Source organism: Dromiciops gliroides, chromosome 6 (assembly GCF_019393635.1).
Source record: "Dromiciops gliroides isolate mDroGli1 chromosome 6, mDroGli1.pri, whole genome shotgun sequence".
In the NCBI taxonomy this organism is placed as follows: domain Eukaryota; kingdom Metazoa; phylum Chordata; class Mammalia; order Microbiotheria; family Microbiotheriidae; genus Dromiciops; species Dromiciops gliroides.
In genome coordinates this window covers 73,073,196-73,085,825 of record NC_057866.1, presented here as the reverse complement: position 1 = coordinate 73,085,825, position 12,630 = coordinate 73,073,196, and the positions used below count along the sequence as shown (strand labels likewise).

Genomic DNA, 12,630 nt, shown 5'->3' with positions numbered 1-12,630 from the left:
GATTTATACCTATGTGTCCTGTCCAGCAAATTGCTCATCTTACAACTCAAAAGAACAGAATATTCAGCTATCATAGTCAAAGGGTTTGAATTAGAAGACACCTTAAAGATCATCTGGTTCCAGGGCAGCTAGGTGGTAGAAGTCTGAAGTATCAAATAATTGTAGGAAAGAGGGATGGAGATAAGGAGGAAGTAAGGAAAGAATGACAAAGGGAGGGAATCAAGGAAAGAAGGAAGGAAGGAAGAAAGGAAAATGGCTTAAATTAATCACCTAGCATATGTCAGGCACTGCTATATACTTTATTAATATCTTATCTTGTAACAACACTGGCATGCTATTATTATCCATATTTTACAGGTGAGGAAACTGAGGCAGATAGATTAAGAGATTTATCCTGGGTCACAAAACTAGTAAGTGACTCAGAAAGGATCTGAATGAACATCAGTCTTTCTGAACCCAGGTTCAACATTCAATTCACTGTATTTCTCAGTTTCCATCCCTCTTTCCTACAACTATTTGATACTTCAGCCTTCCCAGGAATTGAGGAATAAAAATTCATGGTGATTTGGGTTCTGACTGCAGAGTAAAGATAGCTTGTCAGAATACTTAAAATAAGATGATAATTATTGACTGCTCTGTACTCCAGTCTTTGCATTAGACATTGGTTTCAATCTTTTGTGTCACTTAATAATCAAGAAGTTATAAAAAAGGATACCAAATAAAGAAGGATACCAGAAGTCTCAATTTTCTTTGTTCAAAATGTATACTGTTGGGGATGGAGGAGTGTTTCTTCTTCATGCTTAGACTCTGGGGTGGGGAAATTTATATATATTCTCATCCATAGTTAATTTTTTATTCTCTGGAAAGCCAAACTAAAGCTTGATCCTTTTGATTGATATTGAGTATGGCTTTCAGTAAACATTCAGGATGTTGATTTCCTGGACATTCTGTACCTAATGATCAACAAGGAATATGAAGAGTTCTTCTAGTATTTTGATGATTATCTTATTGTGAACTGTACCAGAGGGCCAGCCTGATTATACTTCACCACCATTCAAAGTTTTCCTGATAGAAAATGTCTCACTCAAATGAGGGGTGGGTAAAATGGAGAAATTTGTCTTGGTCAGCAGTTGAGGAGATTCATTTACATTTATTTATCTCTTGGTGAAATGATTTAGGAAGGAGATTTTTTTTTAATGGTTGTTGTTATTTCTGGCAAGAAAATTGGGCAGTAATGAGTGTCAGTGCTTAATTAATGACTATGTGAAGTTGAAAAACAAACCAAGGTGGTATGGAGATGGCAATGACCAGGTGGATTAAAGAGAAACCCCTGAAGAGATCTATTAGGGAACCTGCATGAAGATGGGTGGCATAGACTTAAGTGGAGAAAAACAGGTTGTTTATTAGGCTTATGTAAAGAAATGTGTAGGGGAAGCTAGGAATCCTAAATATAAACTTGGCTCCTGACTAAAGGTTTCCATCTCATTACTTTTCAAAGAGCCCATACCTTGCTTTTGATTGAGTGGGAAGATGGGAATGCTATTCATTCTTTTATTTGACTGATATTGTTTCTTGTTGCTTTATTTATTCTTTCTTCCTTCCTTCCTTTCTTTTTACTGGTGAGGCAATTGGGGTTAAGTGACTTGCCCAGGGTCACATAGCTAGTAAGTGTCAAGTGTCTGAGGCTGGATTTGAACTCAGAAACTCCTGAATCCAGGCTGGTGCTTTATCCACTGCACCATCTAGCTGCCCCCTTTATTATTTTTACCCTAAATGAATTTCTGGATTCCTTGTATGTATCTGCTAGTATGTTCAGCTACTAAATACTAAGGTCTTAATTAACTTAAGAAGCTCCCAATTTTCTAAGTCTATGGGAGCAAGTGAACTAGGTAGGTAAGTTATAATTAAAGGAAAACCTGTGCCTATTTATGATTTGAACCAACAGCACATAGGTGATGGGACCTATAGTTTACACTTAAAGCCATGGGATGAATTCCTCTGTTTTGTTTCTCTTTTTATCACAACAAAATATTATCTATATAACTATGAGTTAAGGTTCCATAAAGTACCTAGAAGACTCTTATTCATGACTAAGAAGTAGAAGTTCCTCCAGACAAACCTAATGGAAACTCATTGCCACAAAATACTCTCGGAGAACCAATGTTGATAGATATTATGACGTTTTTCCCTGGCCATTATTATAGCTATACTTTTAAAGCTAAAACTTTTAGTCATTTTTTTTCTATTTATGCCATTAAATTAGTGTTTCCTAACCTGGGGTTCAGAGATCCATGATAGATTTCAAGGGATCTGTGAATTTGGATACAAAAATTCACATCTTTCTCTTCATTAATGTCCAACTAAAATTTATAATTTCTTTCAAATATGAATGAATCATTCTGAGGAATAAGTGACATGAATAAGGATAATGAGCTCCATGCTTCTTTTCAAGTCTATGGTTTCTCTCACTCATACAAAATCTTAGTTTGAAAGCTGTCACTAATCTCTAAACTAGATTAGTATTTCTACTAGATCAAAGTAGGTAATTTAGCATGTCATTCTGTTGAGATAGCAATATTAAAAGTGACAGTGAAGCATGTCAATAAACAACTTCATCACCTAATCTGCTTAATGTCATAAGAACTGTAAGCAAGACTGGTAAGAATAAGTTATAACTGAGAACTCTACTTAAAAATCATTAAACATTAACTATACTTTATTAGATCAAATGGTTTAAAACTTATTATGTAAATACTCCCTTTTCAAAGGGTCAATTAGGTGGCAAAGGGGATAAAGTACTGGGTCTGAAGTTAGGAAGACATCCTTCTGAGTTCAAATCTGGCCTCAGACACCTCCTACCTGTGTGACCCAGTGCAAGTCACTTAACCCTGTTTGCCTCAGTTTCCTCATCTATAAAATGAGCTAAAGAAGGAAATAGCAAACCACTCTAGTATCTTTGCTAAGAAAACCCCAAATGGGTCAGGGAGAATCAGACATAAATGAAAAATGAGTAAACAGCTCTTTTTAAAGTCAAGACTGATTATGTCTAGGTGAGAAGTTCATATCTTTTTTCTGTATCATTGAGCCCTTTGTAATCTGGAGAAGCCTACATAATCCTTTTACAGAATGATGTTTTTAAGTGTATAAAATAAAATACATGGGATTACAAAGATACCCAATCATATCAAAATATAATTATTAAAATATTTTAAAAAAACATGAGTTCATGGAACACAAGTTAATAACCCAAGTCTAAGTAATCAAGAAATATACTGTTTGGTTCTCACCATTTCAGCAGATATTTCACTATTCTTTAGTCTAACTTTGGGATATAATTTTTTCAACTAAGATCTTGTAACTTGGAATGCACATTCAAGAATGTGTATATATGGGGGCAGCTAGGTGGAGCAGTGGATGGAGCACTGGCCCTGGATTTGGGAGGACCTAAGTTCAGATCCGGCCTCCCACACTTGACGCTTCCTAGCTGTGTGACCTTGGGCAAGTCACTTAACCTTCATTGCCCTGCAAAAAAAAAAAAAAAAGAATGTGTATATATGTGTGTAATTGCTTAAGTAAATGACCCAACTGTTGCTATGTATCCAGTCCTAGTATTGTTTCCCTAACCTAGAACTTCCCCAACATTTATGGTCTTAATCCCTGTACACCTAAGCATTCACAGAGTCTCTTCATGTACTCTATTTAATATGAAATAAAATACATTCCAGGGTTTTAATGCATGCACACATAAGAATAAAGAGATTAATACATTTTAATAGCATAACATAGTTATTTATCAAAATTTCCCATATTCTTTGACAAGCTTCACATATCTTAGGGTAGGAAACTGGGCCTTAAAAAAAGGTAAAGGATTTAAATTTTACATCTGTTGTAAATTTGCAATATACTAGGCAGTTTTTGTTGGTTACATTCCATTTATTAATGAAACGGTTTGCATTTGCAGAGAAAGGGTACAGAATACTCAAGGTAGAAGGAAGAAATAAATTGAAACACTTCTGACAATAAGTTGTAAATTGTTGTAACTTTGCTTTTTCTTAAAATCCGCATGTTTTGTAGAGACAGACATTGGTGAATGTAACTGGTCAACAAATATTTGGGTCATTCTTTGCAACTTTACTGAAGTCTTTGGATCTACTTCTCAATATATTTTATATCAGTGGTGATTTGTATTATAGATAAGACTGAACTAAACCTATTTCCCCATCTGACCTTTCAAAGTCTATATTCCATGAAGAAATAGTGCTAAAATACCCTAGCAAAGGAAGACAGTCTTCCAGAACCATTTCAAAACTATTTAAGCAGACAAGTTTTTAAAGTGCTTGAAAAAAAATTGCAAAGAAGTTGTGTAAACATTTCAATGATGAAAATTTTCATCCAAGAATATTTGTCAAGTAAAACAGTATTTTATTTTGCAAACAAAACCAAACAAAACAAAACCCCAAACAGATAAATACCCTTAAATGATTACCCACTAGATTGTAAGCTCCTTTAAGGCAATGGCTGCCTTCACAGTACTCAAAACAATGCTAGGCACATAGTAGGGACTTAATGAATTGGTTGATTGATTGGAGACTTGTCTCTCATTGTTTTATTCCAAATAATTTGTTGGAAGGAATGAACTGTCACTGGTATCCAGCCTATATAACCTCAAGAGTGTTATTTAATTGGATAAGGACATAATTAGAAATACTAGTATTTTTCACTTGAGATATTTTTAAAGTTCTGTTTTAAAACTGCTATGTAACCACAGAAGGTTTTTTAATGACAGAAAACTGGAAAGATGTTCAACATTAAAAATAATGCAGACAGATTTTAAAATAGAAATGTCAACAGCATTCAAAAGGTAGAAAATAGTGTGCACCAGAAATGATCTCTTCACTATAATATAGAGGTTTTCTTGTTTTGCCTACACACAAAGGCTGCTGAAGGTTCTTTTCTGCTGGAGTTTATTATTTTTGTTGTCTAACCTACAGGTTTGTGGATTTTAAATTAGAATTATGACTATTTTCATTGTGAAAAAAACAACATGGTAGGATGATTGTTAGTTTTTTAGCTACAATGCAAACTTTCAAAAACAAAATGATAAAACAGAACAAATAACAGCCTTCATTAAGAAAAGTGTCCTTTTTTCCCCACTTTATTTTACTTACCTCTTTTGTTTTTGCAACATAACTAATGTTTTGCATGGCCTCACATGTATAAATTATATATTGCTTATTTTCTCAATGAATGGAGGAGGGACTTTAAAGAAGGAAAAAATTTGGAACTCTTTTTTTTGGGGGTTGGGGGGGGGTGAGGCAATTGAGGTTAAGTAACTTGCCCAGGGTCACACAGCTAGTAAGTGTTAAGTGTCTGAGGCCAGATTTGAACACAGGTCCTCCTAACTCCAGGGCCGGTGTTCTATCTACTGTGCCACCTAGCTGCCCCAGGAACTTGTTTTTTTTTAATGAATGTTAAACTTTTTTAAAAAGAAAAGAGTTTTATGAACATCTACTCAAATCTATTCATTAACGGTATGTCTATATATATGCTCAGTGAAAAGATCAACCTAGAACTTTCCAATTTTGACTTTTTGATATAAATTATTTTATTCCATTTTTCTTTGTTAACTTAGTGAAAAAAAATCGGTGTAACCTTGAATTGTCAGATTACTATATTCTTCATTGCTTTGGGGAAAATAATAAATAAATGAATAATAAGTCCCTCTCTGGCTACTATAAAATTTCTAATCCTACTCCAAAGGAAGCAGACACAGTACAGTAACTCCTCAATTATACTGTGTTGTCTTGAGTTGGGGGAGAGGAATAGCATAGGGCATATAGGGTTAAATGTGTATGATTAAAGAAGTTCATGCCATTAATTTGTTCTCTCTCTTTGACTTTTACCATTCTTTTCCAACAAAGCTATTCTATGACTGATTGTTCTAGACCCATTGAATAAATGTGTTGGGGTTTTTTTTCTCCCATATTCAGCTCCATGATCATTTTTAAAGCACTAATCTATACAAAGTAAACTGTTAGGTGTTTGGGATATGTAGATAGAAAACATCCTTTTTGCCTTAAAATTTAAAAGTCAAAAAAGGCAGGGGGTTGTCTATATGTATGAGGTGTTATCTCTTTACATATTTTAAATATTTTAATGAAAATCCTTCTGGAATATACTTCTTATTTAAATGCTTAAAAGAAAAAAGAATACGCTATATAATTGTACTGTATTGTAGAACAGAGGGATCAAGCTCACTGACTACCAACCGCCTGCAAAAGTCTAAAAATACCACCAGAAACAGATTAAAAAGAAGTTGAGAAATATTTATCAAAAATAAATGAAGGGGGCAGCTAGGTGGTGCAGTAGATAAAGCACTGGCCCTGGAGTCAGGAGGACCTGAGTTCAAATCTGGCCTCAGACACTTGACACTAACTGGTGACCCTGGGCAAGTCACTTAACCCCCATTGCCCCATAATAATAATAATAATAATAATAATAAATACAATATGACTTAGATAATGTTAATTTGTGGTTCTAAGTGAATACACAACTGTCATGATTAAAAATATGAGGTACATGGTTTCTGGGAAATTCAATCATTTTATTAATAAGCCAGCAGATTATTAATTAGAGGATGGTCATTTGGTAATCTTTCTCATAACAAATACCCCTAATGGTGGTGAGGTCTCAGTTTATATACCCTTCTAACTGAAGGAGGTCCATCACATAACAATTAAATTTGATCGGTTGACATGATTTGGAGGTATGTTACATTAAAATGAAATCTGGGGATATGTGACTTTGGTCACTCTACCCTTTGTAAGAATGGCATCAGAACAAGAATCTAGAACCCACCCAAGCTGATGGGAGCACAATGGTTCCCACCTAAAACTGGTTCTTGCAGTCCAAATCTCATCAGTAAAGTCCTTCAGCTATCCAGACAAATTGATCTGTCTTAACCTGACTCCTTTGACCCAGATGAATCTTACTTTCAAGAAGAACTTGCCTTTGGTGTGGGGGCAGGGGAGAATAAGGACTAAGAAAGGAGAGATGATTGAATGGTCCCCCAAGATATCAATTATTAATAATTATTTCTCACAAACTTGCACGAATACATTTCTATTTGAGTTTTACATTACTGTAATAGCTGTTAATGCTCGGAACATGGGGCATATGGAGTTAAATAAGTGTACTTGAAAAAAATTTCCTCTCTCCTTTTGACTATTACCATTATTCCTCCCTCCCCTACTCCCACTATAAAGCTGTTCCATGAGTAATGTGTGTTTAGTAGGGCACAGAGCTTCCCTTCCAGGCTATTTAGGTTTGGGTAAGTAGACTAGTCAGGTTACAGGACTATTTTTCTTAATATTCCTTAGTCATTTGGTCTCCACTGAAAGGTTATCTGCTAGTAGCCCTTACTAATACTTGCAATCCCAACTCATAATTCTGCCCTCACTTTCCATCTCCACAGTCATCCTCAACCCTGTGCTCTTCACTTTACTGTATTCCTGATCCTTGCTATCTGCTTCATTGAGATTGGCCGGCTATTTATTAGCCTAGCCAACCAGACCCCACCCTTTCCTTCTGAGTAATCAGAGTGTGTGGAACATCATCTTTACATCTTTGGCTCATCTCTGCTATTTTTGTCAGTAGACATTCTGTGTTTAGTGAGGTTCCAGATGTTCGAGGTTTCTGGGAAGTCTACTTATAAGATAGATAATGTGTTTTTGTACATTTTTACAAAGTAGGTACTATGAATGGAAAAGCTAGGCAATTAATCATTTCCTTTCACTATCCTAATAGATCATTATCATCACTAAATGGGCTACCAGGTGATGAATTCTGTTGGCCACAACAGCTCATGAAAGAAGTTGCTAAAGGCAAGAGAATTTGTAGTCTTCAGTACTGATGAGAGTACCTATGAAAACAAAATAAAGTCTTTGAAGGTGAAGAACAGTTAACAAATGCACAAAAAAGGGAAAAGTCTCATCAATTAAGATAGGCTGTATGTTTCTACATAGATAATAGAAGTGATCATCTTAAGTGTGCTTTAATCTCACTTCCCCAGTCTAGTCTTTCATCACTTTGTCCGGAGTTATCTTATTTTCTATTTCCAGTCCTTGAACCTTTTGTATGACCTTGGGAAAATCACAATCCCTCCAAACTTAGAATTTCCATCTCTGCAATGGGAGGATTTCTATTTGGCAAGGTCACTAGAGTTAGGGAATAGGAAATGAAGTTTCTCACTACTTCACATTTCTCTTTTTATGAGGTGTTACAATATGTATGTTTCTATTATAATGATAATATAGATTGACTGTTTGGCTCAGGGGCTTATAACATGGTTAGGAAGTTGAAGGGCTGTAAAGGGCTATGAAGCCAGTTCTATAAAAAGCTTTTAGTATTTTAAAGATCAGTTTTATGCTGTGTCTACTAAACCATCCCAAGGGAGACTACATCGCCAACTGCTGGGCATGTAACCAAAAAAAAAAAAAATTCAAATTTCCCAACAGTGATCTATGCAATCTCTAAATAGAAATAAAATCTTTGGGTTCTGATGGTTACGTGCCCTACACATACTCAAAGAAGACCTATCCATACAATGAGATGCCTGTGAAAATACCATATGCTACCTTGTCTTTAAAAATTAAGCTGTAATATGGCTGGCAGTTCTTACCTGATAACAATTATGACAGGCTATAAAGGAACAAGTTTTATAAGTTTTAGGCCTGGTAGTTCTTTATAGCCTAATGCCCCCCAATTTTCAATTTAGGGAACAAAAAGTGATGAAATGATTTTTCTAGTTAACATAAATGAGTACATCTTTAAATGGTAATTTATATTTGGATATGGAAAATATAAGATTGATTAATCATGTCATTGGCTGGGCCTTTCCTTAATAAAGTTGTAAGTTTCTTTTAAACCAAAGATATAATTAGAAAAAGCATTTATACCTAGTGATGGTGGTGGGTGGAGGTTTGAGGGGGAATGGAGTTGATGAGTAAGAAATCCTGGAATCAAATGAGGACCATCCCTTGAATGAAATCCACGTAACAAGTTTCCATATGCTGTTACAGAACTGGAACAAGATTCATTGGACATATTGACTTCCCTTAATTTTTTGTCCATTTATCCATAGGTTTTTAAAATTATGAGTGTCTAAAGTCAGTGGATTCTTATTAAGTGGAGAAAAAAATGTTATAATAGAAAGATTACTGGATTTTTCTGTTAGTGGACCTGGAATCAAATCTTATTTGTTTCATTTATAAGCTGCAGTATCCTGGTCAAATTATTTAACTTATCTGATCCTCAGTTTCTACAAATATAAAAATTAGGACACTAGACTAGATGACTTCTAAGCTTCCTTTCATCTCTAAACATGTAACATATAGAAATGACCATATTCAAATACAATCAAATGAAAATTGCCCCTTGCCTTTACTCCCACCCTCTAAAAAATGCAATCCAACAATACAATAAAAAAATATGAAATTAATCAATCATATCTATCTGGAGCCTGTTTTGGGTTTAGAACAGAGTTATATGCTGTGGAAGTTAAATAATAAGAAGGATGACAACACTGTTCTCATAGTTGACCCTGAGAAAAGGTTTATGAAATTGAATTAAACAAGTAGAAAATAATTTAGGGCAGTGCTGAACTAACCAACTCAGATGTGTTTTATAGGCATTCAAAGAAAGAAAAGGTTAATGTGGACTGGATTAGTGAGGTAAAGTTCAACAAATGTAACAGGTAGAAATTCAAGGGGACCCTAAAAGTCAAAATCCCCCTAATACTATGCTAAATGGACATTCTTTCTTCAGCTGTGGAGCTCAGATAGGTATCAGTAATTTTTATAGGTTGGTAGAAACCAACTACCTGGCAGCAAATGTTTTCCTGGGTCCTTAGCAAGACTTTCTCCACTCAATAAGAACATCACTATTTTCTATTACTTTCTTTGCTCATTACTACTTTTCCCTCTCAGCATTTCTCCAGCATTCATCCCTTCAAGGGGGATATTTTTAGAACAGGGGCTCCTAACCCGGAGTCCATGAACTTTTATATGTATGTGTAATCACAGACACACATAACACACGTGTATGTATATATGTGCATATGCATATATTTTTGTTAATTTTGTACTTCTGTGTTTTTTCTTAATATTTTATGTATGTTAAATGTTATATAATGATAGCTTTCAACATTAATTTTTGTAAGATTTTGAGTTTCAAATTTTCTCCCTCTCTCTGTTCCCTCCCCTCTCCCAAAAACATCAAGCACTCTGATATAGGTTATATGGTACAATCATATTAAACATATTTCTACATGTCATGTTGTGAAAGAAGAATCATAACAAATGGGAAAACCCACAAGAAAAAAAGAAACAAAAAAAAACAGTTAAAAAGTGAAAATAGTATGCTTCGATCTGCATTCAGATTCCATGCTTTTTTTGGTTTTTGGTTTTGTTTTTCCTGGATGTGGAGAGCATTTTCCATCTGAAGTGTTTTGGAATTGTCTTGGATCATTGTATTGCTAAGAAGAGCTAATTCTATCATAGCTGATCATCATGTGATGTCACTGTTACTATATACGATGTTATCCTGGTTCTGCTCACTTCACTCAGCATCAGTTCATCAAAGTCTTTCCAGGTTTTTTGTGAAATCTGCCTTTTTCATCATTTTTATAGCACAAACTTGTTTAGCCATTCCCCAATTGATGGGCACCCCCTCAATTTCCAATACTTTGCCAACCACAAAAAGAACTGCTATATTTTTGTACAGGTGGGTCCTTTTCCCTTTTTTATGATCTCTTTGGGATATAAACCTAACAGTGGGACTGCTGGCTCAAAGGATATCCACAGTTTTATAGCTGTGTGGGCATAGTTCCAAATTGCTCTCCAGAATGGTTGGGTCAGTTCACAACTCCAACAACAATATATTAGTGTTCCAGCTTTCCAACATCTTCTCCAATATTTATTGTATATATATTATCTCTCCTATCTCTCTTTTACTCTCCATTCTTCTTAAGTTTAACATATCAATTCAGCAAACATTTTTTGGGTGCCTATTGTGCTGGAAATATGGAATTCCTGCTCTAGGGAGCTTAAATTTACTGGGGGATGATGAGAATATCATACCTGCATTGATATGTATATCACATGGTAGAGTTTAGTTAAAGGCAAAGGAGATATCCAAGGGGAGAAAAAGTATTCTAGGAAGAATTGGAGAGAAAAATAACACTCTGCTAGGTTCATCAAAAAGGTTTCATGGAAAAGGAGGTGTCAGAACTGAACTGTGAAGGAAGAAAATGTTTTTGCTTGTGGAGATAGAACATTTTCCTGGCACTGGAGAGATGAGGCAGGAGATGGTAGACAGAAAGCTGGGAATATTAAAACATAGTAAAATGGAGCTAATCATGTTCTCTACTTATGAAAAACATGAAAATCACACCATGTTAATGTGAAAGGGGAAGTCATGATGGAAAAAGAAAGGTTGTGGGTGGTAAGAATATAGGTGATGGAGAAAAGTTTGCATTCATTCCTATTACTGAGTGACCTTGTAAGAGTACACTTTAGTTCCTGCTAAGTTGTTTGCACACACTAGACATAGTATGGTTGAAGGCCAATGACCCTGAAACATGAGAGGGTGAATAGTGGGTCCTGCCATGAAAAATTGGTGATACTTTGAGCAAATCATTTCAACTCTCTGGACCTTAGTTTTCTATCTTTAAATAAGAAGAGAATGTCATAGAAACTGGACTTGGAGTTAAAGATCTGGGTTCTGATAGCAGACATAAAAAGGGTTTGGTTGTTTTTGCATTATTTTATTTTTTAGCAAATATTCTCCTAGCACCTGAAATCATCCTATGTTCAGCAATGGACTTGAGGGCTTGGTTGAAAGAGAAAACATGGATGAGGGCAAAAGAGAAATCTTATGCTGTACCTGATCTTTTCTTTGCCCCAGATTGTCATCCTTATGCCCTAAATTCACTGATATCATGACATTGCAATTCCATACTAACTGTGCCTTCTTCCTTAAGTGACCAATCCCTGCTTTCATCTTCCCTCATGTCACATGGCAGTCATGCTTTTTACTCCCATACTACTTCTTCAAACCTTCCAATACAATGGACAGCAAAAAAGCAGTTCAAGGGCTTGGGGGTAACTGCTCAGTTGTTCCTGAGAAAGAAGAGGAGAGAATCAGAAGGAAGTACATGGTTGGATGAAAGGAAATCTCAACCTTTTGTAAGGATAGAAGGCAGAAGAACGCCAACTTTGGGAACATAAATACAGGATGCTTTTCCATTAATGTGTCAAGATTATCAAGAAATGCTCTTGGTGTCAAAGAAAGCAGACAACATTGATGCTTATGACAGAGTGAAGTATGACTGAAATAAGCAGAAAAGACTAACATACATTTCGATTGGCTGCATAAAAGAAATCATCAATACAGTGATTTATATGTACCGCTTATCATTAAACCCAATTATCATGCAGCATAATTATATACATATATACATATATCCATACATGTGTGTATATATACATATATATGTATTGCATGTATACATTTATATATGTGTATGTATGTGTGTATTTATATTTATAATTAAATATTTAAAACTAACTT

General features: G+C 35.0%; 1 protein-coding gene and 1 pseudogene across 3 annotated transcripts in view; both read right to left on the bottom strand.

Moving 5' to 3' along the window:
- KCNIP4 (potassium voltage-gated channel interacting protein 4) overlaps positions 1-12,630 on the bottom strand; it is a 1,176,826-nt gene that overhangs the window by 881,914 nt on the left and 282,282 nt on the right. The gene's annotated exons all lie outside the window — the stretch shown is intronic.
- The window catches only part of LOC122730881, a 143,063-nt pseudogene that overhangs the window by 126,435 nt on the left and 3,998 nt on the right, over positions 1-12,630 (bottom strand).